We start from the raw sequence: 27,162 nt of genomic DNA, 5'->3' as shown, positions 1-27,162 counted from the left end.
GTCAAAACAACCAATTACAGAAGCTGATTAGCATGTTCGGGTAGAAACAGTGCAGCAGGGGTATTTCAGTCTTTTCACAGGATATGTTGCTCTGATTGGCCTGAAAGTTTGTAGGTAACTATAAAACATCATTCTCTACAACTTTCATGTTTTAACCTAAGGCTCATTCGGCCTCTAACTAGGTCCAACAGTGCCGGGCAGAATAGTGAGAAATTGGAACCCTAACCTGGAATTTTCGGTTCAAAGCAGAAATTTTCCGCAAATAGCTACAATTTACACACTAAGGCTTCATTCTAAACCATTCCCAACCATCATACATGGCCTCACAATATTCATCATATTAAAACAGAAAAATCATGAATAAATGTAAAACTTCGCCAATTTCTATCAAAAATCATGAAACAACACCTAAAGTTATCTCTTTAACTCACATAAGGTACCAATTGAGCATTAATAGGATCAAAGGGAAGGTTCCTTGGTCACATACCTTGCAAACCCAAGAAAAGACCCAATTTAACACCTTGGCCTTCCAAACCACTTCACAACCAACCTTAACACCACTAAACTAAGAGGTTTTATGGAGTAATTTGAATATTAAACGGTTGGAATGAAAGATTGAGCAAGTTTAGAAGTAAGAAAGTGGAGAGGTTTTTCTTCTTTTCTCAAGAAAGAGGGCCGGCCAAGAAGCTTTCAATTTTGGATGAATTTTGGGCAATTTTTTGATTTATTTGGTAAAGTAATGAATAGTGGTCAAAATGTAAGAATAAATCTCCAAGTGACACTTGTCACTTCAATTAATACATGGTTATCCTTTTGTCCTCTCACACCAATCCATTTAGTAGCCTCTAGTTATCTCTTAGCACCTAGTAAATTAATCTCAGTATCCCAAACTTAACCTAATTGGCCGAATTTCACCGAACTTTCCGCACTAGCGGGTCCCACATCAATACTACACTTCAAATTTAACGTACACTAACTTATATCAAGAAAATGATTTGAAAACTATATTCACTTATAAAAATGTATAGAAAATTAATATATTGAAGAAAAGTATAAATTTATAGACAGGAAATAAAATAATGTCTAGAAAACATATAAAATTTTTCCGGGTTCTCACAGATTTGACCACTAACTTATTAACAAATCCATTTAAAAGAAGGGTTACATTTCCAACGACAATACAAAATAATCCTCGGCCAAATACATAAGTTTGTGATTAATACAATCTTAAAATACACTACTAGATCCATTTACAACAGTCAAGTTCTCAACTTACAAAAAAAATGAACTAAAAGTTGGTACAACTGTACTAAAGCAAAAGATTCTGACAAGACCCAGCCCTTCCTAGTCACTCGCCCAAGTGCTCGCCCCCTATAAGGGAAACAAAACTAGAAGGGTGAGTTTTCACCTCATGAGGTTCCAAGAAAGTCACACAAACAATGATATCATACTCAAACCACAAAATCATAATACACCACAATATAAAGCGAGTACACTTCAATTAAAACTTCACATATTCACTTAAAATGATACAGGGCTCTCATGAGCTTATTCAAGTAGCTTGATCAAGATCCAAGATTCTGTTGACACTCCATCAACATTATTCCAAAATACTACCAAGTATTTCATCACTTCACGTCATTCTCCAACCACCATTCAACCCCCTTTCTGGGCCTGTATGTCAAAATCAAGAAGGGTAATATTCGAGTATACCAGTTCAAGCTTAAAATCAAGAGCTAAAGTGCAAGTTGAAGTTCAAGTTCAAGTGACAAGACCCATGGTTAATCAATCTCATCGACCAAGCCCTTGCCGGCTAGATTCGACCAACTAGCCAATTGTGGCGACCCCACTTCCCCCTAAGGCGAACCAAAGGGTTGGCGGGCCGTCTGCCCAACTCTCGCCAGGACTCACGCAAGCATTCTAACCCAAATCCTTTCGAAGAATAACCTAATCTATTACAGAACAATTCTCCCGAAGAAGACCGTCACTACAACCACATTAACTTCAGAGATAGTAGCAATCTAACGTAGCCAATCGACGGCTTCTAAAATCTCACGCGTTACTAACTGCGCAATAGAATCGTACCGTCCTGACTAAGTAAAAATTCATACAACAAAATACAACAATCAAGCCAAGCATCCAAATCAAGTTTTACACATTTTCCAGCTTCAAGTGACAATCCAAAATGAAAGGTACATTATCCAAATTAACGCATTACAGCCCGCAAACGTAGTCATAGTATTCATATACATTCCAAAAGGAAAACATGAGCAAATTTCAGAGCTTTCAACTTCCAGAACCTGTTAAGGAAAACAAATAAACGTGGGGTGAGCTAAAGCTCAGTGGTGCCCCAAAACATGCATCTAAATAAACAAATACCAAGAATCAATATTGACTAAGGTAAACAAGTAGGAAAGCAGATAACAACACAAGGTAGGATACATGGGCTCTCAGGAGCCATTTTCCTCGCTTGATCACCATTCATCGTAGTTGACCCTCCGTCAACTCTCACTACTTATGATCCATGTAGAGTGTCTCATTTTGTTACCTAACCCGTCACCATTCATACCCCTGTCCCGGGCCCGAACGCCGACTAAGGAAGCAGTATACTCGAGATATACCCTTAGAAAATTGGGAGCAGTATACTTGAGTATACCCTCAGGAAATTGGTCGAGAGATTCACCCAGCGACATTTCCGTAGTTGGATTCAGGAGTCGAGGGATTCACCCAACGACGCAACTACATTTTGATTCGAGGATTCATGAGGAAAATTGCTTCACGCAAGTCACCACTCGAACGGCTAGTGTGATAAAGTACACACTGCTCACTTCGATGGATCAAAAACCATTTTTGCTATTATCACATATCAAGTCAAGAAAGCACTTAAATCAGGTAGGAATAGAACAAGCAGGGACACTCACCAAGAGTGAAGTTACTGATCAAGCTGGGAATCAAAATCTGCGTCCTCGCTAAACCCTAAAATACCAAATTTTAACTATAAGTGGGCTATACTAGTTCTAGGATTACATAGGAAAAATTATTCGTAGTATAGCTAGTTTATGTTCTTGGAATAATTCAACAAACCATGTAGTATTAAAACTAGTAAAATACTTTGTAAAATTTCTTTAATATTACTTTTCTTGTAAAAGTGTTACTAAAACTAATTTTACGTGAAATAATGTTTCTTGCTGAACAAGTTTTCTGAACGTTTAGTTAAAATCGCTAAAATCTCGTATTTTGGAAACTAGCAAGGTACAGGTCTTAAAGAAAGAAAAGAAATGACACAAGATTTAGGGTTTTAAGAGCTAGAAAAAGTATTTTCTGTATCTATCAAGGCTAGTTTAAGCTAAAGGAAAATTGTCGGTTGGCAAAATTTAAGGCAAAATACTAATTGCTGAATTTTATCGTTGATACTAGCGGAAAAATTTATTTTTGATTAGCTTGATCAAAATTGCTCGAGTTCACAGGGTCGGAACAACTTTCACAATTTCGATCCCATATCGAAATCCTATTATGGTTCAAATTTACCAGCAAATCGAAATCACATTTTAATAGAAAATCCCTAGGGCTTCGTCAATCATTAGCCCTGGGTTTTCAATAGATTCACTTCTGATCAAAATGGAATAAATGACCAAGGCTTCGTCAATCATTAGCTCTTGGTTTTGGCAAGTTCATATCACCTCACAGTTGAAGCAAAATAAATATAAAGTCTTCAAGTAATTCTAGCAATTAATTTCATCACACTTTGACACTTGTATAAAATCATTCAAATGGCCAAGGGCTTCATCAATCATTAGCCCTGAGCATCCAGCAATCCAAGTGTTTCACATCCGTGTATCTTATAAAACTTTAAAAAAACATATTCCAGGCATTTCCAACCATTATGTTTCAAAGAAAAATTTCAAAACCAAGCTGAGATTCCAGCTCAACCTTCGGCTTTCCACGAAGAAAATTTCCAGCATTTATATTCCAACAATATATCGAGTATTTCATCGCTCAGCAACTTACACAGCTTAAAATACACATCTCACATGTATTTCTAAAACCTTACATTCCAAGGAAAAATAAAATGAAAATCCAGAAACTAATTAAAATTTCCAAACACAAACCTCTCGGCTATCAAAACTTTTCCAGTACTTAGAGGTTTATAAGTCCAGCTTTTCCTTGGCTAAATCAGAGTGTTAAGGGCTCAAATTCAACATGCCATCACTTAGCTAGTTAATTAACATATCTAGCACAGAAATTAAGTTCGATTAACGACAAAAGTCCTCCAAAATTTCCAGAAATTTCTGGCTAGTCTCGGTTGCAGCTGCCTGAAAACTGATTGCATTTTGTTTTTATTTTCTGTACTAACTCAACTAATTAACTTCATGCAAAGCTCCATTATCTTTTTATCAACTAGTTAGTTATGGTTATAAGCACAAAGCAACAAAATTAAACCAAATGAAGCTGCATAATTCAAGACAAGCTCTCGGCAGGATCATTTCATCAAAACAGAGTTTCTTGTGCTCCTTAATTCATCATCCGAATGCACAAAGCTACCATGCAAGGCTTTAGATAAGTTAATTAGTTAGTGATTAGTTACTTAATCGACATTGCAAGCTCAGATTATCAAGGATTATACAGATTAGTTTAGCATTAATCCAAAACAGTCTCGGCAAGTTCAAGATTTCAGCGCATGTCAGCAAATTTTTTTTCTTCATCCGATGGTTTAAAATCAACATGCAAAGCTGGAACTAACTTATTCATCTTTTCTTAAGTTAGGGAAACACATCTTTAAGTTCAGGTTGCCGCAGGGAAAGAAAATGAAGCAGCATTTTCACCTCAGCTCCTCGGCTGAAACATTTCATCGAAACAGAATTTTTCTAGTGTCTTGATTTCATCAACCGACTGCACAAGCAACACATGCAAGCTCTGATATGACTTCATCTACTAGTACTTAACTTAATTTAGCCCAGAAATTACCTCAGATACAAGCTAAGCCTACGCACAAGAAATCTGAAATTTCTTTCTTCCTCTCGGCTCTCACGCACAGCTTGAAGTGTTGGTTCCAGTTGCAGTAGTTGCGGCTGGGAAACTGGATGCAGCTGGTGGAAATGGAAGTGCAGAATGGTGAAGCTTACTCACGGTTTCTCCCTAGTTTCACTCCAGCTCACGGACAGAACCCGAAAAATTTCGGCAGCTCGCGATTTTCTCCCCCCTTGCTCTCGGATGCAGCTCACTCTCTCTTCTCAATCGATACTCACGATGAAGGTGGAGTGCAGTGGTGGTTTGTGATATAGGAATGAAGAGGAAGAGAGATGGTACCGCTGTTTTGAGGAGGAGGTTGAGTGTTTAGATGGTAGAAAATTCTATTGGCCGGATGGTGCGGTGCTTATGATGCTGTCCGAGGGATTGTTTGGTTTTTGCATGGAAGTGTTGTGGTTGTATGGGGCATTTTAGTCTTTACACTTTCTTCCTAACCTCAACTTAAATTCTCAATTCTAACTTAATTCCAAAAATTATCCCCAAGTGTGATTTGAACGCCTATTTATACACTAGTCATGCAAGACTTTAATTATCGAAACTTCATGCCTTAAGTATGATTAGCATACTTGTATTATATTTATCTAAAATTTATTGACTTTGTCTTAACGTGAAAGTTTCTACTAACATTTAATCGTTAATGACGAATTAAGTTTAGCTATCGAAAATTAAAGAAATTAATTGTTAAATCAATGATATAATTTTACCTACGAAGTATTCATTTTAGCATAACAGGACCAAGTAGCTTATTAGCTTAGTGGAAATGTATTATTTTTCACTTAAAATTATGGTCACGCATTTATTTGAGAGCAAATAGATAAACAAATAAAGTACAAAGAAATAGTGCTAAAATTTATTAATGAATAATAAATGCAATTAAAATATGCAATGATATTTGTATATATATATTTCAGGGTTCTCACACCAATGGGTTTGGGGCCCCAAGCATGCAAGAAAGTCAATGGAATAACCACCAAAATGACTAACTGGTAAAGCACAAGTAAAGCAGTTCATTTAATACAAATACCAGGGATCTAGCCATAAAGGATCAAGTATGATAAAGTACATCATCGTCCCGCTATTATCAATTCAAGATCAAGTATCTCAACTAATCAAGCATCATTCAAGAAAAGAACCATTGCACATAAACACTTCACAAGTACTTAGAACACTCACCACGGCAACAAAGCTTAAGTGTTCGCCTCGGGAGCAACTTTGGCTTCACTTCCAAGCCCTAGAATCAAGTATATGGACTGCATTAGGATCCACTACTCCAAGCCACAATATTTAAAGGAACTACTTCCAAACCAACTAAATAATCTCACCCCAACTCACATGATTTCTAGCTCAACTCAAGGGAAACATCCATTTACATGTTAGGCTAATGATTTAGGCAAATTGTAGTGCAAAATTTTCTCATTTTCATCCACCAAATGGAGTTTAAACTACTCAAATCAATTTTCCCTTAGGCTGAAAATTTCTTGCTTGAAACTTAAAACATGTAAAAGTGAGGTTTTCACCTCTTAAAGCCTTTCATTTTCATCTCAAATCCATCATCTATACTTGGGGGTGAAGAATAATCACATGTCTAGGCATTAACAAGAAAATTTAACCACATAAAACCAAAAGTAAAACTAAAAAAAGCTTTATCTCTCTATTGGCCAACTTGAGCAAATTTCTAGCCATGAAAACAATGAAAGAAATGAAGTTTAAACAACTTAAAGTCCATGATTTTAGTTCAAATCCAACACACACTCACAGCTTAAAGTCTTATAGAGTTTTTTGAGCAAAATTAAGCTTAAAATCATCATGAAAATTTAGAAATCAAGGCTGAAATTCCAGCCCTTAAGTTCGGCCAACAAGCAGAAATTTATTTCCAATTTTCCAACATCCCTCTAACTAATTTACCAAATCCAACCAAACATACCTAGCAAATCCATAAAATTTCATCACCAACATAACATTAGATATATATAAAGCCACAATCTCAACAATAAAACCACCATAATCATATATATATATCCAAACCCTAACTCAAATATGAAGTACAAGAATCATCAACTTAGGAAACTTCAAAGATTAACCACAGATCTTGTCTTTAATCCAACAATCAAACTTAATTTCAACATAAGGTAAAGAAAGAAGGTTGTTCTAGCATTTTACCTCTTTTGCTTTCCAACTAAGATGAAATTCAACCCACCAACTCTTCTCCTTTCCAAGGTTAAGCCAAGGTTGATGGAAAACCCAAGATATCTCCTTCATTTTCCCTCAAAATCTAAGCTAGATTGAAGCTAGGTTGGATGAAATTTTTTCTCCCTTTCTTCCTCTCAAGCTCTCGGCCTCTCTCTCTCTCTCACTTTCTCTTGTTGTTTGTTTGTTATTTTTAAGACAAGAAATGGAAGAAAAATTGGTAAGAAAGTTTGGTCAAAGAAGTCTTAAAGGATTAAAACTTGGTTCCTATTCTGCCAAGTGTTGCCTTCTACTAATTTCTAGTTCCAAATATCCCAACTCTTCCTTGTTGCACTAAACTCCCTCTTTTTTTACAAAGTTTCCTTTCACACCTCACAAAAGAAAATCGCATTTAACCCCACTCACTAACTCTCAGATGTAAAAATTGAGAAAAGCATTAAGACGAAATTCATTATCAAATCAATAAATAAAGGAATAAATAACTCAATGAAGAAATTGCAATGTGGTTACACTAAGTAAATTGAAAATTTTGTTTTTCTTTCTTTGTTTCTTTTTTCTAGGTCCTCACATCTAATGTGTGCACTTCATTAACCTAAGTTTTGAATGGTTGGACCACAGCATTTTGTGTTGGTTATTTTAGGGTTTGACGGTGAAAACGAGCACAACCTGAGTCAAATGTTTAGCGTTGCTCTACTTTAAAAAGGTGAGTGTACCACTTGTATGACTTGTTGTTTAAGTGAACTACTTGTGACTGGAAATGTATGATTTGTATGACTGTGATTTGGTGTAATTTGGACTGGATATGTATGTACTTTATCACACTCGATTCCACTTGACTGTTTGACCGGTCTACTATTCATTTGAAATCTGTTTATTTGTGCATGAATTTGATGTCATTTGGAGACCAATATCCGACGACCTTCCTGTGAATTTGAGTTCAAACCTCATTGGTAGTTAATCGAATCGAGCCAGCAATGGCTAGTCGAGGTAGATTGACGAGCCATGAGGGAAACTGTCACTAATTTACTAAATATTGGATTCTTCTAATATTTGGTATACTCGAGTATTACCACTACTGTTTCTATTTGGCGTTCAGGCCCAGTAAGGGTATGATTGGTGGATGGAAACTGGTGTAAAGCGGGAATCTACGGTCAATGTTTTTGCTTCTCTAAACATTGACGAAGTGTCAACGGTTTGGATCAAGCTAATGCGATAGGGAATTTGTCTCTTGAGAGCCATTTATATCCTTTTACTTGAAGCACTTTGTGTTAGTTGTGGTGTTTACTTTTCTCCCTAATTGATGCTTATATGTGATAGATTAAAGTTCAAACTATGTGATTTTTCGACTGTGTGACCCTATGGTACCTCATTGGGCGAAAACTCACTCTGTTACCTTTGTTTTCCTTATAGGGGGACGAAGCCTTGGGAACGTGATTTTTGGGGAAAAATTGAACAAGTTATAGCTTTTAGGCATTTTGTTTAACCTCCTCTGTATTAGTAAACCTTTGGTTTGTATTTGTATAAGATTGAATACTTTGGTTTGTACTTTAAGTTTGAATTGATAGTGACTCTATTGTATATAGTTCTGGGTTGACGATTTGAAGTTAATTGTGCGTTTTAGTACCTTCTGCGAATTTTGGATTAGTTAGTTCTGACGAGAGTTGTGTGAGGACCCGAATTTTACTTACTTTTAATTCTATTTTACTGGCTTATGTAATTATTTATTTACTCATTTTCTCCGAATAATTAATTTCAACCATTTTAAATCTAATTACATGGAACAAGGTCTCATTTATATTTTTAAAACATTCCGGTAGCAAAATTTAATTTTTCAGAGGCTCGTTTAGTGAGAAATAGCGAATACACATTTTTTGAGGCAATATTCGATTCAAGAGTGCAATAATCTTGGAGAATTAAGAATGATCAATAGTAGACTAAGAAAAGTTAATTGAGGAATTAGAGGTGAGTGAGTTCAAACTTTCGCCTTATCGCGCGTGAATCGAAGGTTCGCGTATTTCGCGTCGAATCAACTAAGTGGAGATTTAAGAAACTTATACTAGACTACTAAGTGTGAATAATTATAGTGTTAAAGGAATTACATTTGAGGATTAGTGCACAAGTGCAACAAACAAGAGAGAAAAGTGGTAGTATACTTCCATATTCGTGCACTATTTCTAGTTGACTTTTGAGCAACTTTTGGCCACAAACTCAATAAGCTTCCAAGGGAAGATTCATAAAACAAAACCCTTCTCTTCCTCTCTCTTGGAGTCGGCCCAACAAGAAAAAAAAAGGGGAGGAAGAAAGCTTCTCTCATTTTGCTTCCATCTTGCTTCAATCTTGCCCAAAATCTTCACTCGACTTCCATACCACTTGGAGATTAACTTTAGCTTGGAGGAGGACAACATCTAGTGGAAATTCTTGGAGGGTTTTGTGGTGAAATTTCTGGTTTCTTCAAGAGCTAAGGAGGTAACCAACAACTCTTGCAATCTTTCCATTTTTCTTCAAGAATCAAGATTAGATTTCATGGGTTTGGTAACCCAAAACTTGAAATAGGTAGAGGACTTGAGGAAATCTATTTTATTTTGCTTTAACACTAGGCTAGTGAACTTGATGATGCCTTTAGGTAGCTGCCTTGAGGTCTAACTAGTTGATTGTGGTTGTTTACGTGTTATTTGAGTGGAATACGGTTAGAAAGTGAAGGAAAAATCGAAGGAAAGTGGTGCACTAGAGCTGGCCGGAAATCTGTCCTTGTTGCTCAGTGATTATTTCAAATTTTTGGTACTTGTTTTTCTGTGAAATTGATGGTTATATGTTTTATATTATGTGTACAAAGTGCCTTGCGAAAATCATTTGATTTGGTTGAGCAAAACTTGAATTTTCAAAATTTAAAGAAACCTGGAAATGGCAATCTGGCAGCCGAACAGTGCTCCTTTGATCGAACATATCTCTCTGTATATAAGTCAAAATTGAGTGCCGTTAGTGGCATTCAAAACTAGACATCTGTAGCTTTCTAATGGTATAAAAATCACCTGCTAGTTCATTTTGAGTCATCCGTAGTGATTCGGCAAAGTTTGCTGCCCTGTTATGAATATCTGTCCGAGAGAACATGAGAAGCTGCAACTTGTGGATTGAATTCGAACTACTTGTGAACTGATTTTGGAAATGTTTTCTTCTGATGAAATGAATTATTTTGAACCTAATTTCCAACGCCACCAACCATTCATAATTTGAACTTGTATTGAGCGAGTTATGGTCTGATTTTGTAAGTGCGATAAAGATGGAAAACTGGAAAAACTTTTCCTTCTTGCTGGCCGACTGGTCTAGTTTGTTGTGGGATGTTTTATTTCAAAAATTTTGATATCAATCAACCATTAAGTGTTTATTAAAGGTTTCTAGGGCCTTGGTTTCAAAAATGGATCGAATTTGGACTGATTTCATTGTGCAAAATGTTTGGAAAAGAAATAAAAGCAAGAAGACAGATTGTCCTTGAAACATTTTCTGAATTTTAGTCGCTTTGTTAACTGCCTTCCCACATGAGTTTTTGAATGAAATTTGGTAGAGGGGTAGTCCACATATAGAGGTTTAAGTGTACCAAATTTGGTGTTATTTCAACAGCCTTTCGTTATCCAAATGATGCTACAAAGATAGCTTTTTTAAAATCTGGGAATTCACTGTTTTAGTAGTGAAAATTTATCGACTTTGAACTGCTGTATCTTGATACTCAAGACTCCGAATTTGGTTCCATTTGTCATGTTTGAAACCTTGTTTGGAACTTTTATTGTGTTATGAATTTCAAGGGCTGATTCATTTTCTGTGAATTATGCCGAATTTCCAAAGATGACTACAAAACCAAGACTGGTTCAAATCTATCCTATTAGAACTGAATCTTTGAGTTGAAAATGAGTGCTTTCCATTTAGAATCTTGGAAAAGTATTTTCTAGGAACCTTTAGTACTCTGAACCAAGATTCCAATGGTATAAAGTTTTTCATTTTTGGACCTACTGAGTGCAAGTTTTGATTTTTCTAAATTTGACATAAAGTGTGACGCCCCGAAAAAAAATGAGTTTGAGAACCCGGAAATTTTCTAATTTTCTAGGGTTTATTTTTTTAAACGCGCGCATTTTCTACATTTTCTTGATTAGAAAAAATTCCCAGATAAAGTTTATGAGCAAATATCGTTTTCAAATGATTTTTCTAGTATTGGAGAGTTTGTGAGAAATTAAGAATATATAATGGACGTGGGACCCACTAGTGCGGAAAGTTCGGAAAAATTCGGCCAATAAGATTAAATTCCGGATACTGTGTAAAATTTATCGGGTGTTAAGAGATAAGTAGAGTGGGTGAAATGATTGATGTGAGAGGTAAAAGAAAAGATAAGATTACATTTATGATAGTGACAAGTGTCACAATATCATTGGTTTTGACTTAAGAAATACTATTCACTATTTTGACTTTTGACCTAATTAAGTAAATATCTCAAAAATTGCTCAAAAATCACCATTTTCTTCTCCTTCATGGCCGATCCTTCCTTGAGCAAAGAAGAAAGAAATTCTTCAACTTTCTAGCTTCCATTTCACTCAATCTTCCAAAACCAACCACATAACTTATATTCTATTCCATAAAATCTATCCTTTGGGTGCTTGTGAGTGGTCTATTGAAGTTTGTTTGAAGGTCTTAGGTGACCAACATCTCTACATCTCTTGTTTCTTAGGTAAGTGATGTTTGACTACTCCCTTATACTTAATGATGGTTATTTTATGCCTAATGGTGGCTATGGTGTGAGAAATTGTGGATTATTTCATGGTTTGGAATGAATTGGTTGAGTTTTTTATTTTATGAGGAATTTTCTGGTTTCATATGATCTTGATGGTGTGGTTGTTTTTTATGGTTGGTAATAAGGGGCTATGGCTCTAGTAGGTGCATATGATAGGAATTTGCAACCAATTTCTGTTTTGGACCAAAAATTGAAAAGTAAGGGTTTTGTGATGAACATTCTGTCCGAAATTTTAGGTCATAGATAGAGGCCGAATTGGACTTTTCTCAAAACATGAAAGTTGTAGGTATTGATGAGTATGAAGTGCCTGCAAAAATTCAGGGCATTTGGAGTGGTATAGAGTGAGTTATGCCATTTTTACTGTTGCTGTTTTTGGTGAACAGAATGTGCGAACTGCGATAGTAAGTGTCTGTTTTGACTGGAATTGGTTTGGATTTTGTTGTTGGTGTCTTCTGATGAAATGTAGCTTGATGTCTTAGCTATCATATTCCTTTGGAATCAATGCTTTTGGACCTGTATAGACTGAATTGGACTGATTACAGTTTTGTGGGATTTGGGAACCTGCAATTACGGTTCTGGGTTGGTTTTCTGCCTTTTTGACCTAGTTATGCTAGGATTTGGACTGAGTGGCCTTCTACATTGTTGTAGCCCTGTCTTTTAGCTTCGAGATGGTGGGTCTTACACCCTAATATGATAATCGTAGTGCAAGTTGTGCCATTACCGCAAAGTGACGTCCAAAACTATTTTTCTGGTTTGAGCTAAACCTTCATTTCCGGACCTTTTCCCTAGCTTGATTTGTACTAGTACTACTTGGAGCTTGCTGAATGGCTATTGGATGAACTTGTTGTTGTGTGTGTACCTTTGGGACTGATTTGAGGAAGTAATGAAGCCATGATGGCTGGAAAAGTTAACAAATTTAGGGGAAGTGCTGTCCGAACTTTTAAAGGACTTGGTGGCTTTGAGTTTGTGATCTAAGGCTTGGATTTGAGCAAGGCAATGCTGTATGATGGATGGTTTCAGAGCCGTGGAGGTGAGTGACCTCAAACTACTTCTAAAGTTATTTATGATCCGTTTCTTACATTATTTACTTTTGAACTGTTTCCAAAGTTATTTTTGAAATGTTTTCTTGCATATCATGCGTGCTGGCATGTGAGTGTGCCTTGTTTGCTATATTTCTTGACTTCATGACTTTTATTTTGGTTGATAACGTGTTAAGCGCTTATGATGATTTCCAAAACAAGTTTTCGAGGCGAGTGTGTACTTTATCGCACTCGACCTCGATAAATGTGAAATTTTCGATTGAAATGTTACTTGCGCATGAATGTAAGCCTTTTGGGCTGAACTGGCCATTGCCCCTTGTTACCGGTCGTCTTGAGCCAGAAGCGGACTCGGTCAGGCGATTAGGAACTTGGGTGAACGTTTGGTATACTCGAGTATTACCTATGTAGGTTGGTGGAGCCTGGCCAAAAGCCAGGGACGGGGTGAATGAAATGAAATAAATGATCAAATGAGCGAGGAAATGTCAGGAGAATGAATGTATCCTTTCATGAATGTTACTATCGCTTTCCATTGTACATGTTTCTTGAATTATTGATACTCCATATTTAATGTTTTGTAAATGCTGTAATCGTTTCTGGACTTATCATTTGATTTATGACATCATTGATTTATGACATCATTGAAAAGAAATATTTTGAAACCGATTTGATTACTGATTTTAATGGTTACTCGCTGAGCTTCTAGCTCACCCCAAAAATGTTTTATTTTCCCCCCCCACAGGGCTCAAGGCGAAGGAGTGGCTTGTAGTGTTTATGCATGGATTATCTCATGTATGGATTGAACTTGGATTTCCTTTTGTGTAATCATTCATATTGGGATGGTATTGAACGTTTAGAATTGATTGGATGTGTAATAGTCAAGTTTTGGACTTCCTCCTGTATCATAATTGCGACCAAGGATCAGAGTGGCGCAGTGGAAGCGTGGACGCTTCGCTTTTGATATGTAAATGTTGGAATATTTGATTTATATTGGAGATTTTATCTTGTATTTGTTTGAGGACTGTAGTGATCGACTGAGTCCCGGCGAGAGCTGGGCAGGCGGCCCGTTGACCCCTCTGGTTCGCCTTAGGGGAAAATGGGGTCGTGACATAAAGACTGCATCGGCCGTCCAACAACTATTGAGTAACTTCGAACGCATGAAGAACCCACTCTCGGACGTCCGAAGATGATAAGCCAAGTCCTCTAGGCTAATTGACCTCGATTGGACGTACAACACCTGAGTACCAGACGTCCGATAAACGTTGCAACACTTCGGACGTAAAACATTGGAGGCACCGGACGTCCGAATGAATTGAAGGAGAATTCCCAGTTTTGCATCATACCTTCGGACGTATATTCTGGAGGTACCGGACGTCCTAAATAATTCAAGAAAACTTCTTGAACTCACTGCCTGTGTTCGGACGCAGAAAACTAGCCTATCGGACGTCCGACACCACCAACGGCTAGTTGACTCTTTAGCTGCCTTCTATCCGTTGGTAGCATTAATTGAAGAATTTTTTGGTCTCTTATAAAAAGGAAAAACTCAATCACTTCAGATAACTTTCGCACATTGAGACTATATCAGATCTTGAGTGATTCAAGTGTGAGAATACTCTTTAAAGAAGATTTGTACTCTTAATTGTGAAACTTTCAATAAGCTTTTCAAGTGTGTTTCTATTTCTTCAATAGTGTAGCTTTGTGAGGGTTATCCAAGTGATAGTAAAACTTCCTTACTTGACCAAGTGCGGCTTGGGGCGAGGAGGAAATGATCCTTCCTTTGTACACAAGAGATTGGTTGTAAGTTGATCAACTTGAAGAAACTTGCTATATATGTGACGGCCCCACCTCCCCCTGGGCGTACCCTAGGGTTTAGCGGACCGCCTGCCCAACTCTCGCCAGGACTCACTCACTCGTATCACGTGCATACAACCGTCGACAATAAATAACATTGCAATTCACACTTACAATTTACATCGATGCATATTCAAAATACAAAGCCTCTATATATCCAAACTGATTCAAAGTGTATACAATACAAGTACAATCATCCTAATCAAGGGATAGCGCGAGTACAAGTCAAAAGTCAAAAACAACTAGGCTACGCTAGTCTTTACATGTGTCACGCCTCGCTCGTACCCCTGTAAGGAAAACAAATGGCATGGAATGAGCTAAAAGCCAGTGAGGTTCCAAATAGCAAATTGACCATTATTTATAAGTACAAGTTTTCGATATAGCAAAGTAACGAGCATGAAGAGTTCATAAAAGTGAACAATAACACGTCAAGTAGCAATCTCAAAATGAGCGAGTGTAAAAGTTTTTCAGAATAAACAACAATCCAATAAGCAATAATCATTCCAAAGTATAAGGATACGGAAGGCTCTCAGGAGCCAAATTCCCATTGCATCACCAGGAGCTTGATCACGTAATAGTTGACACTCCGTCAACTTTCAAGTAAGTAACCAATCCAGTAGGACACCACTTACACTACTCTCCGTCCACCATTCAAAACCCCTGCTGGGCCCAAAATCCTCAATAAACACGGGTGGTAATACTCGAGTATACCGATTAGTCGAGGAGATATCACTCCACTCGACAAACAACAGACCCAGGGTTCGTTACCCAATCGACCAAGCCCTTGCCGGCTCGACTCGAGTAACTTGCCGCAGGGTTTCTGGAATTCCAGGAAGTGCGCACCTCATAAACAAGTATGTCAAGTCAATTGCAACAATAAAAAAGTATATATCACGTAAGGGCAAGTGCGATAAAGTACACTCTCGCCCTAACAATTCACGTATACAACATGTAATCACATTGGTCACGTATCAAATACAAGTATCAAGTTCAATTCGGTATTTGAAAGCACTCACCAAAGGTCTAGTGCCTCTCAAAATCACGTTCAGGTCTAACTCCTTGGTTGGAGTTCAAATTTGCAATAAAATATCATTTACGAATGTAAAACTCTCTAGAGTTCGAAACATAGGAGTTTCGCTTCAAGAAAATCAAGTAAATGTAACTCGTTTAAGTAGTATTCAAGATACTTATCAAATTCCGGAAAATTCATGCTCGCTCATTTAGTTATGATCATGAAGTGGTTTCAACTTTCGAAGTTGCACTTGGTATCAAAGACCAGAAAAATCGTATTTTGAAAGGGTCACTACTTTCACTTTTCAAGGGTACGAGTTTCGGTAAAATTTTAGCTGATATACCTTGACTAAAGAAAACTCGAATACCATAGGTGATCCAAGTCCAACTTGACCTCAAATCGTCGCTCAAGTTGCGGTTACATATGCCTAACCTTTGAGTGAAAATTTGGGCAGCACGCCCTCTGTGTTTACCTATTTTCCAGCCATTTATGGCTTTATTATTTTCCTCATTTCAGCCCCCAAAACACACACAAGCAATGTTACAAACATAGCCCTTCAATTAGACTCCAAAAGCATCTAAACCCAAGGCAATTCTAGCAAGTAAGCATCACTTGGAAATTCAAAAATGGTGGCTAAAAGCTAAGTACAAGTCTTGACCGCTTAAAAGTGTAAAATTTTGAGGAAAGGAGAGATACATTAGCGAGAGAAGTTCAATAGGGATACATTTGAAGTCAAGGAAGTGGAAAAATCAAGGTAAGAGGTTGGAAGTAGGCCGTCCGAGGTTTTAAAGTCAAGAAGCCCGTTTCTATGCTTCAGGAATCTACTGAGATGAATAGTAACAGTAAATTTTAAAAATTCACAACTCGAGTTCCACAAGTCAAAACATTATGACCGTTATACCGTTGTAAAATAGATTTTTAGTACTACCACATCCCAGAAAACACTTTTCACAGATTCAAATCACAAATAGGCCAAATATTCGATCCAAGTCAAAAATTTATTTTCCTGAAGAAACAGAACATTCAAGCAGGACAGCCTACTTTGAGGAGTCACGGACAGCAGTACACATGGAGGAAAATTATGAAATTTTTACAGAACAAAGGTCCATGAGTCTAGTTTCAAATGCCACTGACGGCACCTCAATCAGATTTTTCTACACCAAGATATAAGCATTTTACTGAGGCTGGTCAGTGAAATCCGAAAATCTGGAAACTCCATTTCACTTGTGCAAAACTCCTTTTTCTCTTTTAAAACCACAAGTGTGAGAACCCGTAATTTTCATTTTCTAGGTTTTAGAATTTTTCATGGCTTGTTTTCTGCATTTTCGTGATTAGAAAATTTTTTTATATAATTTTAAGGAGCAGATATAGTTTTTAGATGATTTTTCTAGTATCGAATAGATTTTGAGAAATTAAGAACGTATACCGGACGTGGGACCCACTAGTACGAAAAGTTTGGAAAATTTCGGCCAACTAGGTTAAGTTTTGGATACTGGAATTATTTTATCGGGTATTATGAGATATTTAGGGGTTACCAAGTGGTTGGTGTGAGAGAGACAAAAGTTAGGCAAGTAATTAATGAAAGTGACATGTGTCACTTAGAGATTCCATCTTCAATTTGACTTACTATTTATCCTTTTACCATTTATTACATAAACCCAAAAATTGACTAAAAATCTTCCATTTCTTCCAAGCTTGTGGCCGAACCTCTCTTGACAAGAAGAAGAAAAAAAAACTCTCCAAGTTCTTGATTTCATCTTGCTCCAAATCATCAAAACAACTACTTAGTCTTACTTTTGTTCCATAAAACCTCTTCACTTAGTGATTTTGAGGTGATTGGTGAAGTTATTTGGAAGGTTGAGGTGACCCATAGCTCTCTCTCTCTCTTGTTTTAAAGGTAAGTCATGAAGAACCACCCTCCTCCCTTATTTGATGCTTAAATCATGCTTAGTGGTTGTATAAGATGCAAATTTATGGGTTATATCTTGAGTTGTGGTTGAATTGATGAACTTTTATTATTTTTGGGGATTTTTCTGTTTTAATATGAACATGATTGTGTGGCTATATATGATGATTGGAAATGGTATATAAGGCATCTAGAAGGTGGAAAAAGTGGACAATTGCAATCAATTTCTGTTTTGGAAGAAATTCTGGAAAATTAGGGTTCTTGGTTCTTCATTCTGTCCGAAATTTTTGGTCCTAGATAGAGGCCGAATTGGCCTTGTCTTAAAACATGAAAGTTGTAGGGAATGACATTTTAGAGGTGCCTACAAAATTTCAGGTCAATCGGAGTAGCGTAGAGTGAGAAAAGTCGAAATTACTATTGCTGTTCTGGTTTTACCCGAAATTGGGATTTGCGACTGTAATTGGTTGTTTTGGCTGGAATTGCTTCCGAATTGGTTGTTGAGGCCTTCTGATGCAATTTAGCCCTGTTTCTTAGATTTCATCTGGTTTTGGAATTTCTGGATTTGGACTTGTAGAGCCTGAGTTATGATGTTTCCGCTAGAATGCATTTTGGTGAATCTGTTTTACGTTGTTGATGAAGTATCTTGCATTTTTGACCTGTTTGTACTCAAAACTGGGTTGAGTGACCTTCTGTGAAGTTGTAGCCCTGTCTTTTAGGTTCGAAATGGTGGGTCTTTCACCCTCATCCGATAATCGTAGTGCATTTGGTGCTATTACCGCAAAGTAAAGTCAAAACCTGTTTTTTTTCAGGGCCAAAGTTAATTGCATGTTCGAATTTTCTGGTTTCTTTAATGTTTGTATATGTTTATGGAACCCTATTGGGGTCATATTTGGCATTGGTTTATGACTCGTTATCGAGTCTCCTTGTATTTATTTGCATGTTTTAGGGATTGTTTTCATTCCGGTCATTTCCTAACTAACTTTTGTACTTGTACTACTTTGAGCCTAGTGAACGGCTTTTGGGAAATGAGATGAGTTTTGTGTGAGATGTTGAGACTGATTTGAGAAATTAATGAAGCCATGATGGCTGGAAAATAGGTAAACACAAGGGATATGCTGCCGAAATTTTACTTAAAGGCTAGTTGGATTTACTTGTGATTTGAGCGAAGGGCTTTTGGGTTGTTTGCGCTTAGGTTTTCATGTTACCTTTTCGTTTCCAAGAAAATCCTGTTTTCCACCCTTGCATTACTATTTATTTGGCAAGGCGTACGACGTGTAGTCGAGCCTCACTTGTGCATTCCGTTCACTCGATTCAGGATATGAAACCTTCAATTGGTTTATTTTGATTATTTTAGGCTTTCTTGGCGATTAAAGCCAATCCGAAGTGAAAACTTTTGAGGTATCTGTATTTGAATCGGTGAGTGTACCACTCCCCTCCATTGCTGTTTAACTTGATTTCTGCTCTGCAATCTGTTTAATTTGTTTGAGACGAGGGTGTACTTTATCACACTCGTTCTCTTGTCTGTTCATATGCCAATTTACTATGCAAAATTTGAATCTGTTATCTGTGTCTGCATCTGTTCGGATTTCTGTGACCTATGAGCTCAAATCCTGTGGCTAAGTTATTCGAGTCGGGCCGGCAAGGGCCTGGACGATTAGATAACGAACCACGGTAGTCTGTTTTGGGATCTTTGGGTATTGAGACCCTTGATTCCGGTATACTCGAGTATTACCATTTCTGTTCGTTTGCGGTGAGCGGGCCCGGTAAAGGGGTGTTTGGTGAACGGGATTCGGTGTAAAGTGGGGTCTACGAACGTTGGTTCTATATACGTTGACAGAGAGTCAACCGGCTTGGATCAAGTACTGCGCTGGAAAGCTGGCTCCTGAGAGCCACCTGTATCCTTCCTATGTGAATCATTAGTTACTTTACTTTACATCTGGCATGTGTATCTGATTTGTTAAGTGTGAAATGCCATGATTTTTCTGCTATATGTTTGGTACCTCATTGAGCGCAAGCTCACCCCTTTCTATTCCTTTTTGTTTTCCTTACAGGAAAATAAATACTTTTGGACTGGATTTGACAAATGGCTGCCAAATTGAGCTAGTTGAACATATCTTTTGTATAGCTCATGTATTAAAATCCTAAATGTACTTTTGGGAACTGTTTTCCTTTTGATTTGGCAAACCAGACATGTATCCACTTTTGAATACTTTTGTATGCCACTTTGGCTTGTAAATGCTAAGTTTCAAGATGAGAATGTTTGCTTGGTATTTGGTTGGGTTCTGACGGGTCGGTTACTATTCATAGCCGACTTCGATTTTATTTTTTTTGTAAGTTTAACATTTTGATTTGTTTACCCGCGTTGGTAAGTTTCGGGATGTATTAGTTCGTTCTAGACCGAACCGTTAGTCCTGGCAAGAGCTGGGCAGGCGGTCCGCCGAACCCTTTGGTTCGCCTTAGGGTAAGGTGGGGCTGTCACAACAAGAATTTTATTCCAACCACCCATACATTAAGTATGACATTCATACCAGCAATTTTATCAAATTTCAACAAAAACCAAAGATATACGTATATTCCAAGTTGAAAGTTTTGTAAGATGTGTAGACTAAGATTAAATCATTTTCTATTCAATAGTCAAGGATTCTAAGTTGTTTGTAGTTTGGGTTTTGTTCCACTACACCAATGAATAGCAACCAGACTAGGCCAACCATCATGCAGCTTAACTGCACCAATTAATAGCAATCTAAAGTTTAAATACCCACTTCCTCAAAACATTGACATGTTTTATAAAAGTAGAAAATTTGAACTTCACTACCATTATTTTTATACGGAACCTGGTCATATATCTAAAATGGAAATTAATCATATATTGTGTCCTTGAATAGCACTGCCTAAGGAACCAAGAGACATATATATTGGCACCCAAATCCGTAGTATATTGGTTTTCAGTAGCTCTCTCTTTGAAGCATCTGACACGACTTCTACTTCAGAAACTCACCATTGTTATCAAAAAATAAAGCCAAGAGTGCAGCATAGCAACTAGAACAACCTATATATGACTTTCACAACTAATAATCCTATATAACCTGAAGTAGATATATTTCATACTTCCGCTAACATGAATCTTCAAGGAAATTCTAGTTACAAGCGTTAAAATTCTAGCTCCTTAGCCTCGGTCATCTCAAAAATTTTCCAGCACCCAATCAGCCTTTAATCTAAATTTTCTTCAGCAAGGTTCATTCTTAACTAAAGTCTAACATTCATGTCCATATACGTGAACTAGAGAGTGTATATCAGTCATGCACATAAGAAACAATCAGAAAATCTCAACTTAGCTCAACAATATCGCATAACAGCTTCTATTGAGCATTTCCAGCACTTGGTTAGTATTTTAATCTTGATTTCTTCATGTTAGTCCCACAGACAACCAAGAGGGGGGGGGTGAATTGGTTTGATTAAAATCTTAACCAAGTTTATGCACTTTTTCGTTAATGAAAATTTACCTTCCTTTTTAGTAATGATCAACCAAGTAGATTAGAAGACAATAGCAATATTGATCGGAGAAGCAAGTATAGATAAGCAATAAAGATTTTATTAAACAGAAATGTAAAATAGAGAAACAAACCAAGTGTCTACCAAGCTTTAACCAAACCTGAAGACCAAACACAAGGAAGAGCAACTTCTCTTTGATGAAAGTCGATCAACTAGATGTACAATGGAGGGAGCACTTCCTCCTTGCCCTAAGCCTCACTTAGTCAAGCCAAGAAGTTTTACAATCACTCAGAAAACCCTCAACAGAGCTACACTAAAGATCCTTTCACTCACAAAAGAAAAGCTCAACAGAAATTCACACCACTTTAAAACAAATCTGCTTTAGAGACTATTTTCTAGCTAAAATATCTCACTAGATCTTGTAAACAAAGTGTGCAAAAGTCCCTACTTCGTTCAGACCAGTTTGATTTTAAAGGGAACCAGAAATGGGCTTCATCAATGCTTCCAACGGATAGAAGGCAGCTGAAGAGTCAACTAGCCGTTGGGGCTGTCGGACGTCCGACGATCAAATCATCGTCCGAACCAATCGTCCGATGGCATCCAAGTTGACGTTCGGACGTCCGATGCGTCTTGATCGTCCGACACCGCAGCGTCCGATCGTTGGCAGAGAGTTGGCAAGTTAGCTTGGAATTTTTCGGACGTCCGATGCGGTTGATGAGCGTCCGATGGCAAGCGTCCGATCCTTCCGGACGTCCGATGCTTCCTCACGAGCGTCCGACAGAGCTTCCTTCTTGATGCTCTTTATCCTTTCGGACGTCCGACAGATTCCTTTCGGCCGTCCGACGTGAGTATCCTGTTTTTGCTTCTTCTTTTGGTTGAAATGCATTTCATGACCTATTCATACCTGATTCTTTGATATGTAAAGACACTTATAATCGAAGAAGGTTAGATACATTTCAAAATACTTTGTGATCATCAAAACCAAGAATAACATTCTCCCCCTTTTTGATGATGACAAAACAAAAGTTTGAAATGAAATTTGATGATTGCAATGAAAGCTCCCCCTTTCAAAATAGACAAGAACTCCCCCTGCCATAGTGAATCAAAGAACTTTTGAAAACCTCCCCCTCACTAGACTGCCCAACCGAGTTTAGACAATCATCCAAAATCATGACAATTAAGTAACACACAACGAACATATCACCAATTCAATCCATCAGCAAAATCCAAATTTAATTAAACCATTAATCAATTCATCATATCCAACATTATCAATCATCAATCAGATCTCTCCCCCTTTTTGTCATCACAAAAGAGCAAACCAAAAACATCCATCTTATACACAAATATATCTTATCCAAAATGTAAACCAAAAACAATTCATTCCATTCACATAAACAGAATAAACAAACATCACCAGTACTTAAACATCACCAATAACTTCCATCAAGATACTTAGAAACATCACAGAACTTAAACATAAACAAGAATATCCATTATATTACACCTCAGTACTTAGATCATCCATTAACACACACCAAAAGAAACTGAGAATATCCATAACATAACATATTCTAAAAGAGACAAACAAAATGCAAATGTCCTAAATGATGATCTACGTGGATCCAGGTGTCCTCCGAGAAAGCTGATATTGGTCGAGATCCTCCTCTTCAGTGTCTTCATTATCTTCAGCAGCTTCTACAATTGGTGCCTTGCCTTTGTCTGATGTGGAAGGGCCATGAGGAGTCACAGGAGTTGCTGGATTCGGATCTGGAACTGATGAACCTGGATCAGTGGTTCGAGGTTCTTTGTCATGTGAGACTTCCTCAACCACAGGTGGAGGAAAAAGAAGATTCTTTTTGTCAAGAAAGGCAGTTTGTTGCTCAGAAGACATGGTGAGCATGAGACCATGTTCTAGAAGAAGAACATGCTGTTTGAGTTCTTGAAGAAGCTCAATTACTTCATTACTGGAAGAGGAAGATGCTTTAGTGGCAGACTTCCTAGGGTGAATGGGAGTGAGTGAAATGGGTGAAGGATCATGTGCAGTCTTAGACCTAAGTTCACTAGAAGATGCACCCTTATAAGCCCACAGATTATCTTTGAAAACAAGATTTTTCCTTTCAAAATACCCTTTTGTAAAGGCATAAGAAGATGCTTCTTTAGGACAAACACCTAGAATAGGGACTTTGTTAAACTCAAAAATCTTTTGAAGAAACTTTCCATAAGATAATTTTCTGCGAGAATCAGTGGCATATCGAAGTAAGAACTTGCACATGACAAAACCAAAATCAATACGAATTTTTTCTTGAAAACAATAAAAGAGGTACAACTCCATTTTGTTTGCATCAGTTCTGTGGCCATCAGTAGGCACAAGCAGGTTTGAAATGATAGAAAAAGCAATTAAATTCACAGGGGCCAGATCATTCAATTTAGCATCAGCAGGTGAGGAAAAACTTCTTTTGAAATAGGTTAACATTTTTGTCCCATCAAAATGATTTGCAGCAGTAGGAAGCTCTTCATAAGAAAAGAAATTAGCAATCTTATCTTTGCATAAACGTTCAATGGTAGTATTTAAAATGGAGTTCACGATTTCAGAATCAATGATTAAGTCTACCCCATTAACCCTGGAAAATATTTCAGTTGGGTCAGAACCTTTCCTTAGATTGGCAAAAAATTGATGCAACATATCAGGATAGTAGACATTTGGCATAGAAATAAGATGTGACCATTTCTGGAAAGCAAATAGACTCAGAATGGATTCTAAACCTATGGAGCGAAATTCAGAGGGGTTTACAGTTCTTTGAGGGATGACACCCTTCTGGGATATCCAGGAGTATTTGTCTTTCGCAGCATCATCAAAGAATGTAGGAGGAGGAACTGATTTAGGAGGCGGTTGAGAGGAGGTCCCCTGTCCAGATTCAGGCTGAGATGTGGGTTGTGGAGTAGGCCGTGACATTTGACCCTTGATAGCTCCCCTTTTGAAGCGTTTGGATGTCCGTTTGACAGTAGGAAGATCCTCATCCTCATCCCTGAGTGGATGCTTGCGTCCGGCAGTAACTTTTCCTCCCCTTAGATTCACCATTGTTCTAAATGTGTGGAATGGAGGATGCAAATGATGCACACAGCAGTAGGGAAGTGAATCGCACAGAAATTTTGGGACAAAAACACCTTGAACGAGATTTGACAGAGCGGTTATGCAAGAGTAGGGTTGTGAGGAAAATTTGGGGATTTGCGAAATGTTACTCAGTTTGGTGAAATGATCAGGAGAAATGAAACGCAAACGATGGGGAAATGTTTTGGTTGAGTCAATTTGGGAATGGTAGTTACAGAATGGTACGAATTTGAGAGTGAGGGAAGAGAGAGTTTTCGTCCGAGAGGAAATAGGATATGAAGAGACTGAAGCAAATAAGGAAGAAAGTTGATTTGAAACAAATGAGCCGTTGCACTGTCGGACGGCCGAACGAAGTTGTGCGTCCGACAGTTGCGTCCGAACAGGCGCAATTCTGGAAAATGGCTGAAGAACATCATCGGACGTCCGTTCATCTTCTTTCGGACGTCCGAAGGCTTTGAGAAATATTAGGATGATTTTTCGATTATTCCTAATTTTGATCTTAGATGAATGAACTGATCTAATGGCAGAGCTTTGGTAAATATATCAGCAAATTGATCTTTAGAACAAACATAATTTACACATATTTCACCTTTTTGAACAAGATCACGAATAAAGTGATGCTTTATATCTATGTGCTTTGTCCTAGAATGATGAATAGGATTTTTGGTCAAATTTATAGCACTAGTATTATCACAGAATACAGGCATGCAGTCATACAACAATCCAAAATCATTCAAAGTGTGCTTCATCCACAAAAGTTGAGCACAACATGCACTAGCGGCAATATATTCCGCTTCGGTTGTAGACAAAGATATTGCATTTTGCTTTTTGCTAAACCAAGAGACTAAACAATTTCCAAGAAAATGACAAGTTCCACTCGTACTCTTTCTATCCACATGACAACCTCCAAAATCAGCATCCGAATAACCATATAGAGCAAACTCATTAGATCTAGCATACCAAAGACCATAGTCTAATGTACCTTTCAAATACCTAAAAATTCTTTTTACAGCATTCAAATGTGATTCTTTTGGACAAGATTGAAATCTAGCACACAAGCAAACAGCGAACATAATATCAGGTCTACTTGCGGTTAAATAAAGTAGGCTTCCGATCATACCTCTATAATGCTTTTCATCCACATGATTACCTTCTTCATCTTTGTCAAGCTTTGTAGAAGTGCACATTGGAGTTCCAACTTGTTTTGAGTCCTCCATGCCAAACCTTTTCAGCAATTCCTTGGTATATTTTGCTTGATTTATAAAAATTCCCTCAAGAGCTTGATGTATTTGAAGTCCAAGGAAGAAATTTAATTCTCCCATCATACTCATTTCAAATTCATTTTGCATAGTGGTGGAAAACTCCTTACATAGATACTCATTAGTAGCACCGAAAATAATATCATCAACATATATTTGCACAATAAGAAGGTCTTTCAACACATGCTTAGTAAAAAGTGTGGTGTCCACAACACCCCTTTTGAAACCCTTTTCAATCAAGAACCCACTTAATCTTTCATACCAAGCTCTTGGAGCCTGTTTTAAACCATATAAAGCTTTAGAAAGTTTAAACACATGACTTGGAAATTTTGTATTTTCAAAACCGGGGGGTTGATCCACATACACTTCTTGATCAATAAAACCATTTAAAAAGGCACTTTTAACATCCATTTGAAACAATTTGAAACCTTTGAAGCAAGCAAAAGCAAGAAGCATTCTAATAGATTCTAATCTTGCTACGGGAGCAAATGTTTCATCAAAATCAATTCCTTCTTCTTGTGCATATCCTTTAGCAACTAATCTGGCTTTATTTCTTACAACAACACCTTTATCATCCAACTTATTTCTAAAAATCCACTTTGTGCCAATGATAGGCTGATTTTGAGGTCTATCAACAAGTGTCCAAACTTCATTTCTTTCAAATTGATTAAGTTCCTCTTGCATTGCCAAAATCCAGTTTTCATCCTTTAAAGCATCATTGACATTTTTGGGTTCAAAGAGAGACACTAAAGCAAAATTGTCAATCAATTTTCTAGATGAGGAACGAGTGTTTACCTTCTCGGATGGATCACCAATTATAAGCTCTTTTGGATGATTTTGGCTGAATTTCCAAGCCTTGGGAAGATCTTTGAGTGAATCATCATTTTTGTCTTCATCTTCCTCTTCTTGATGATTATGAACTTCATTTTCCATTTCAGTTGCTGCTGGTTTAGAACTTCCTTCATTTCCAATTGACAGCTTTTCCATTCCTGCTCGAACACCTACATCATCATCCTCACACGGACTTTTGGAATTATCATCATTGGTTTCATCAAATGTTATATGTATAGCTTCTTCAATCACAAGAGTCCTTCTATTAAAAACTCTGTATCCTCTTTTATTTTCACAATACCCCAAAAATATTCCTTCATCAGATTTTTTATCAAACTTACCAAGATGTTCCTTTAGATTCAAAATAAAACATTTACAACCAAATACTTTGAAATAACCAACTGTAGGTTTCTTATCAAAAATCAGCTCATAAGGAGTTTTCTTTAAGATAGGTCTCAAGAGAATTCTATTCATCACATAACATGCAGTGTTTACCGCTTCAGCCCAAAGATATTTAGGCAACCTACATTCATTTAACATAGTTCTAGCAGCCTCTTGGAGAGTCCTGTTTTTCCTTTCTACAACACCATTTTGCTGTGGAGTTCTTGCAATAGAAAACTCATGAGTTATGCCATTATGATCACAAAATTCTGGAAATCCACAAAATTTGAAT

This window comes from Coffea arabica, chromosome 8e, assembly GCF_036785885.1.
Source record: "Coffea arabica cultivar ET-39 chromosome 8e, Coffea Arabica ET-39 HiFi, whole genome shotgun sequence".
In the NCBI taxonomy this organism is placed as follows: domain Eukaryota; kingdom Viridiplantae; phylum Streptophyta; class Magnoliopsida; order Gentianales; family Rubiaceae; genus Coffea; species Coffea arabica.
This window is presented reverse-complemented; position numbering follows the sequence as displayed.